Source organism: Triticum dicoccoides, chromosome 2A (assembly GCF_002162155.2).
Source record: "Triticum dicoccoides isolate Atlit2015 ecotype Zavitan chromosome 2A, WEW_v2.0, whole genome shotgun sequence".
Classification (NCBI taxonomy): Eukaryota; Viridiplantae; Streptophyta; class Magnoliopsida; order Poales; family Poaceae; genus Triticum; species Triticum dicoccoides.
Window position 1 is genome coordinate 496,750,614 of NC_041382.1, and position 8,332 is coordinate 496,758,945.

Sequence of the window (8,332 nt, forward strand, 5' to 3'; positions counted from 1 at the left end):
ATCAGTCTGGCCCATATCAAATAGCCCAGACACCCGAGGACCCCCTAATCTAGGACTCCCTCACCAGGCTCATGCGCATCAGCCTCACGAAGGTGGCTCCGGCACCCTCCAGGCCGAAGGGCATGCGCATGAGGTAGGGCGAGGCCCCGATCTGGTCGATCTGTGAAAGAAGGAAGGGGTTCCTGGGGCGAGCCATGTTGAGGGCTGCGAAGTTGACGCACATGCGCATGTCATTGTGTGGCTTGGCAATGGCGATAGAGTTGGCAATCCACTCGGGGTGGAGGACTTCATGGGTGATTCCAGCATCTTGGAGTGTCTTGATTGCTAGGGTAATGAACTTTTGCTTCTCTGGTGCCTGGCGTCGTACCTTCTGCTTCACGGGTTGCACGCTGGGGCATGCGGCTAAGTGGTGCTTGGTCACCTTCCTCCGTACACTGGCATGCCTGATGCTGTCCAAGCCAACATATCAGCGCTTTCCCGGAGGAAGGTGACGAGCCCGCCTTCCTATTTGGGGGGAGGGTCGCTGCCGATGTGTAATGCCCATGATGCGGCTATATCTCCCACGTGTCAAAGCACGACTTAGAGGCATAACCGCATTGTAAGCAATGTCACAAGTGAGGTAATCTTCACAACAACCCATGTAATGAATAAGGAAAAGAGGTACATAGTTGGCTTACACTCGCCACGTCACACAATAGCATAAATAACATTACATTCATCCAGATACAATCAAGGTCCGACTACGGAACCAAAATAAAGAACAACCCCAAAAGCGACAAGGTCCCTGATCGCCCCAACTGGGCACCACTACTGATTGTCTGGAAAAGAAACGTAGTATTGTCCTGAGTCCTCATCGAACTCCCACTTGAGCTCAGTCGAATCACCTAGAGCGGTATCATCAGTCCCTACATCTGGTTTTGAAGTAATCTGTGAGTCACGGGGACTCAGCAATCTCACACCCTCGCGATCAAGACTATTTAAGCTTATAGGAAGGGTAAAAGGTATGAGGTGGAGCTGTAGCAAGCGACTAGCATATATGGTGGCTAACATACGAAAATGAGAGCGAGAAGAGAAGGCAAACGCGCGGTCGATAAACTATGATCAAGAAGTGATCGTAGAAAAACCTACGCTCAAGCATAATCAAGATCGTGTTCTCTTCCTGGACTCCGCCGAAAAGAGACCATCATGGCTACACATTCTGTTGATTCATTTTAATTAAGTTAAGTTTAAGGTTATCTACAACTGGACATTACCAAATTCCCATCAGCCCATAACCGCGGGCACGGCTTTCGAAAGTTCAAATCCCTACAGGGGTGTCCCAACTTAGCCCATCACAAGCTCTCACGGTCAACAAAGGATATTCCTTCTCCCAAGACTATCCGATCAGACTCGGAATCCCGGTTACAAGACATCTCGACAATGGTAAAACTAAACCAGCAAAGCCACCCGAATGTGCCGACAAATCCCGATAGGAGCTGCACATATCTCGTTCTCAGGGCACATCGGATGAGTCAGACGTCGGGTAGGCCAGCCCAGAGTTGCCCCTGGTAGCCCCGGACATCGCTCAGGTTGGACCAACACTTAGAGAAGCACTGGCCCGGAGGTTTAAAATAAAGATGACCCTTGAGTCCGCGAAACCCAAGGGAAAAGGCTAGGTGGCGAATGGTAAAACCAAGGTTGGGCCTTGCTGGAGGAGTTTTATTCGAGGCGAACTGTCAAGGGGTTCCCATTATAACCCAACCGTGTAAGGAACGCAAAATCAAGGAACATAACACCGTTATAACGGAAACTAGGGCGGCAAGAGTGGAACAAAACACCAGGCATAAGGCCGAGCCTTCCATCCTTTACCAAGTATATAGGTGAATTGAAGTAAACAAGATATAATAATGATATCCCAACGATAAACATGTTCCAACAAGGAACAAACTCCAAACTTCGCCTGCAACTAACAACGCTATAAGAGGGCTGAGCAAAGCGGTAACATAGCCAAACAACGGTTTGCTAGGACAAGGTGGGTTAGAGGTTTGACATGGCAATATGGGAGGCATGATAAGCAAGTGGTAGGTATCGTAGCATAGGCATAACAATAGAGCGAGCATCTAGCAAGCAAAGATAGAAGTGATTTCGAGGGTATGGTCATCTTGCCTGCAAAGTTCTCCGAGCTGACGTTAGCTTGATCATCATAAGTGTACTCAACGGGCTCCTCGATCACGTACTCGTCTCCCATCTCTACCCAAGCAAAAACAACAAGAAAAGGGAGACACAATCAACCACGTACAATGCACAAGCAACATGATGCAAAACAGGGTATGACATGCGGGATGCGGTATGCGATGCATATGCATATGCATGTTCCGGAAAGGAATGATTGAACCTGGCCCCAACTTCGAAAACCAAGAGTTCCACTGGAAAGAGAAGTTGATTTCGGTTGAAATCGATATAAAGATCACCGGAATCGGATGCACGGTTTGCAAATGGCAAGCAAAACAAATATGGCACCGATATGCGATTAACAGCACGAGGCCATCTAAATGCATCAAGAACAACATGTTATATCACTCTAATATAGCAACAAAATACATGGCAGAGATCCACTCAAGATGCTTGACAAAAGATGAGCACTGAGCTACGGCTAATTCACTCAATAGCAGGTTCAAACAAGCATGGCAAAAGTGCAAAAGATATCAGGTTTCAGACTTTGTGAAAATAACATCAAGTCAGGAATTTAACATCAGGAAGCAATGTTTAGAGCACGATAACAACATACTACAGGAACATATCATGGCAAAGCAAGACATGGCACGAAGCTACTCAAAGCATACAAGAAATGTCCCTTACTGACCATAAGCCAAAAGGGATCAGAATATACAATGGCAACCATGTGAACATAGCAATTAACGTTAACAGATTCAGACTTAGTGAAAAACTGGAACATGGCAAAACAGATATTAAGTAGGCATGTTTACGAGCTCGATGCACTCACCACAAGGCATTGCATGATAAACTAAGCATACACCCAGCAAGTAGACATGGCATAGAAGCTAAACATGGCAAGAGCAACATCATAGCATGCATGAATCAACTACAACAAGCTCGGCAAAAATGCTTAACATGTAAACATTCTGTCAGGAACATTTTATAGCAAAAGTAGAGCTCGGTTGACTCAAGCTAGGGTGCCCCATTATTGCAAACAAAGACATGGATGGATAGAGCACCACAATATCTACAAAAACATCCTTACTGATCATGCTCAAAAGAGGCACGGGTCACTCGGTAGCAACAAGAACACATGGCATAAAAAATATAAACAGGACAATGACTTAGAATATTTCCAAGTCCCTGAAATCAGCAACATTACTAGGGCTACTTTGCATGCTTGTGCTAGTCACCATAGAGGTCACAAAAATACATGGCATACACCCTTGTAAAGATGGCATGGCATACTTCAAAACACATGTAGGGCTCAACATCATAGGAGGCACACAACAATCATGGAAAAAATGACAAATATCCAATTACTGATATGAAACTGAAACTAACAGAAACTAGCACTCTTCCAACAACATTTAGGGAATAAAGATGAGCTCAAATGAACATGATGCAATGAGATGAAATGAAGTACTCGTCGAGACGAACATTTCTATATGCTATATGTCCAAAACGGAGCCACGGATGCAGAGTTATGGCATGTCAAAATATGCAAAAAAAATACTGGGAGAGGGAAAAAGTCAACCCCGGCTAAATCTAGGGTTCGTTGCACGGAAATCAATGTTCACTAGAGTTATTGGACGAGGTCGCCGGAGGAGGGCCGCGGGGAGGCTCGCCAGAGCTCTTGGGCGGCGGATCCGGTGAGGTAGGGGCCGGATCCGGCCGCGGGTCGTCGGGACGGCGAGGTGGCAAGGCACAGCGTCGGCGAGCCAGGACGGCCGCGTCGGTGCTCGGCTCCGGTCGGCGAGGAGCGTGGCGGCGCGGTGACCGGAGCGGGTTGGGGCGGCACGGGCGCGAGGAGGAAGAGGTGCGGGGAGGCGCGGGAGCAGATGGGCTCGGGGGGGCCCGATCCGGGCTCCGCCGAGCCGGCAGCGGAGAGAGCGGCGGTGGCCACGTGGCGCGCCTCTATTGGCCCAGGGCGGTGGCGCGAAGTGTCCTGCCGGTGGCGGACATGTCCGGCCGGCGGAGGAGCGGATTTTGCTAGGGTTAGGGGTGGAATGACCCGAAAATTTCGGGGGAGGTCTATATTTATAGGTAGGAGGAGCTAGGAGGCTCCAAATTGAGCACGGTTTGCGGCCACGCGATCGTGATCAAACGGCCTAGATGATGGAAGGGGTTTAGGTGGGTTTTAGGCAACTTTGGAGGGGTGTTGTGCTGCAGCACACACGAGGCCTTTTCGGTCCCTCGGTTAACCGTTGGAGTATCAAACAAAGTCCAAATGGCATGAAACTTGACAGGTGGTCTACCGGTAGTAAACCAAGGCCGCATGACAAGTGTCGATCCAATCCGAGAACGTTTAACACCCGCACACGAAAAGAGGTAGAAAGGGACACCAGAGGACATAGGAGCGCCGGAATGCAAAACGGACAACGGGGAAAATGGTCGGATGCATGAGATGAACACGTATGCAAATGCGATGCACATGATGACATGATATGAGATGCATGACAACGACAAAACAACACGAAGGCACAAACCTGACAATGAGGAAATAACATAACTTAGTGCCGGAAATGGCAAGAGTTGGAATACAAATATGGCAGGTTACATACGGGGTGTTCGACGACGGCACGGGAGGGGCATGTGTCGCTCCCACCCAATGATGCCTTCTCTGTCTCTTCCTGCCCTGGGGGGAGCAGGGCCTTCTTCTTCGTGGGCGCTGGCTCGGCAGGCCTAGTCATGTCCTCATCAGCCGGGTATGCGGTGGCGTCAGCCTTGTAGGCGTGCTCAAGGGTGCGCATCGCGTCCTTTTCGTCACAGTGGATGGTGAGGGTGTCGCTGGAGCCGAGCATATTGATAAGGCCGTAGCCATGGTGGGTCACGGTCGTGAACTGCCCCAAGGGCATGGTGGAACCGTCAGTGACGCCCGAGAAGGGTCTGATCGGCATCAGGCGCTTGTAGGGCACTTGAAGCATCTTGAAGGTCTCCACCGAGGGCACGTTGAGGCCCGTGCTGCCTTCGATGAGCGTATTGGTGATGGCCATGTTGCTGATGGTAGGAGTACATAGCAGGGGGATGGCACCCATGGCCTTCGTGGACTTGGGGTGGTCGTTGGCGTCAAAGGCGATGGGGAACTCGGACCACTTGAGGCGGCTGGTGGACTCGCGCGCGGGAGGGCCGCATTCACCTCACGAGAGAACCGCTTGAAGTGACGGTTGGATGGAGGGGACTAGGCCTCGCCAGGGATGAAGGCCACCCCGCGGGGCTCTTGGTAGCCCCCTGCATTCTTGGCATGGGGATTGTCATTGGTATGCGGCGGGGCAGTGTTAGCCGGGGGGTCGGCCTACCGCGGCTGGTTCTGCCAGCCCTGACGATTGTTGTCGCCGGTGCTGTTGTTGTTGTTGTCGCCTTGGCGGCCGCCTCCATTGTTTCCATCGTGGCCCTTGCCGCGCTACTTGTGGCTGCCATGGCGCTCGGTGCGGCCCTCGCCAAGAAGCTTGAGCTCGTGGCAGCCTTCGGTGCTATGGGAGCTCATATTGTGGTAGGTGCAAAAAGGGATGTCGTCCTTCTTGGCTTCATCACGATCGCGACCGCGCTTGTAGTCTGGCTCCCCCGTGAGCACGACAGAGCCCTTGCGCTTGGCGTCCTTAACCTTGGGTCAGCATCTGGGTCATTGTGGATGAAGTGGTGGCCCTCTTCCGCCTTGGCACAACGGTCGGCGAGGATGAACAGCTCCGCCACAGAGTCAAGCTCGTCGTTGATGGAGAGCTTCTCGCACATCTTCACGTCTTTGACACCACTGGTGAAGGTGGAGATGATCGTAGCATCGAAGGCCTTTGGGATCCTATTGCGTAGCTGGCTGAAGTGATGGATGAACTTGCGGAGGGTCTCGCCAGGGCACTGATGCATGACTCTTGGGTCGTTGAGCATGAGAGGGCGGCCGCTCATGCTAGCGAAGTTGGCAAAGAAGAGCTTGCACAGCTCACCCCATGAGGAGATGGATGCCTCAGGAAGGTTCATGGCCCACGAGTGTCGGTGTCAAAACCGGCGGACCTCGGGTAGGGGGTTCCGAACTGTGCGTCTAAGGTTGATGGTAATAGGAGACAGGGAACACGAAGTTTTACCCAGGTTCGGGCCCTCTTGATGGAGGTAACACCCTACGTCCTGCTTGATTGATATTAATGGGTATGAGTATTACAAGAGTTTATCTACCACGAGATCATAATGGCTAAACCCTAGAAGTCTAGCCTGTATGACTACGGTATTGAGTATCCCCTATCTGGACTAAGTCCTCCGGTTTATATAGACACCGGGGGGATCTAGGGTTACATAGAGTCGGTTACATAATATGGAATCTTCATAGTTGTTTGCCAAGCTTGCCTTCCACGCCAAGGAGAGTCCCATCCGAACACGGGTACAGTCTTCGATCTTCGTATCTTCACAACCCATCAGTCCCACCCATAAATAGGCTGGACGCCCGAGGACCCCTTAGTCCAGGACTCCCTCAGTAGCCCCTGAACCTGGCTTCAATGACAAGGTATCCGGCGCGTAGTGCTGTCTTCGGCATTGCAAGGCGGGTTCCTCCTTCCGAACTCCCGAATAGTCTTCGGACGAAACAAACGTGTCTGGATCTACAACGCACAAATGTAGAGGGTATAGCCCTTTTATGAATCCGATCTGCTGGCAACCTTAATAATGTGACGTCATGCCCTCCCGGCCTTTATTTCGAACCATTTCCTGTCCCGCCGTTCCACGTTTTGGGGTGTGGTTTTTATTGGCACGTCTTGTCGAAGCAGGGATTGTGCCCCCTTATTGCAGGATCTTCATCAATACGGGCGTGGGTAACCCAACCGTCCTGCGGGAAAGATTCCTTAGGAATAGGTTGGTTCTTAGGCTTTAGGAGGAGGCGTTCAATACCGAAGGCCTTTATAAAGGATCCAAGGGCCGTCTTTTTTATGCCAAACTTCTCCTCAGCCTTCCCAACCTCGAGTTCCAGCACCCAATGTTCGACTCCATTGCTTTCAGCCTTCCCATCTTGTCTGGATCCAGCTCTCAAGGTTGATGGGTGGCTTCCTCTGTTACAGAGGAGGATATTGCAAAACTTCAGGCAACCAGATATCTGACTACAGAGATCCACCAGCGGCTTCCTGCTCAAGGACAAGTTATTCCGACCACCAGATCCAGCGAGAGGGTTGTGTTCATCCCCCACTTCCTCCGGGGGTTAGGGTTTGCGCTTCACCCCTTCGTCCGGGGGCTAATGTTTTATTATGGATTGGATTTTCACGACCTTGCCCCGGACTCGATTCTCCATGTCTCGGCGTTTATTATTACATGCGAGGCCTTCCTTCGAATCCCCCCACACTTTGGCTTATGGCTCAAGACCTTTAGTGTGAAACCGAAGATAGCCGAAGGGGAACAAGCGGAGTGCAACGGTGCTACAATCAGCCTACTCGCCAACACTGCCTGGCCAAAAGGTTCCTTTACCGAGACTTCCAATTACTGGCAGAGGGAGTGGTTTTACATTACAGAGCCCCGCAGTACTAAGTGGGTTGTTGCACCCACTTTCGGTCCTGGCCCACCATCACAGCTTGCATCATGGGTCAACAAGGGGCTGGACTGGGGATCGGTTGATGAAGCGCGGACTTTACAAAGCCGCATCCGAACCCCCCTCGAGAGAGATATCGATCTCGTTAGTGTGATTCAAGTGATGTTAGTCCACCGAACCCTGCCCTGCCAGCGCAGGCCTCGCCGCATGTGGGAGTTTAATACAGAAGGTCCACAGACCCTCCAACACTTCTTTGGCGCCACACACGAAGGTATGTGGAAGTTATTTTTTGGGAAGCGAAAACATTGGCTGGATACCGCTGAGGACACTGTCCTTAACTGTAATCGTTCGGATACCCCGGTAAGCACTCGGCTCTCGAATACTTTACGATCATGCATACAGTAATATGATACTAAGCAGGCTATCTTTTTCCAGGGCTGGACAAATAAGGCGGAACTGATTATGTGTTCGTTCCCTCTGCCCAAGGGTCTAGCGAATTCTGTCCTAACAAGGATGCTGGCCCCAGCACCATACCAGATGCCGGAGAAGGAGGATGAGGTGGAGGACAAGAGGACCAAGGACAGCCTCTATTCTCAAGGGACCTCGGACTTTGTGTCCGGAGGAATAAGAATCCCCTCA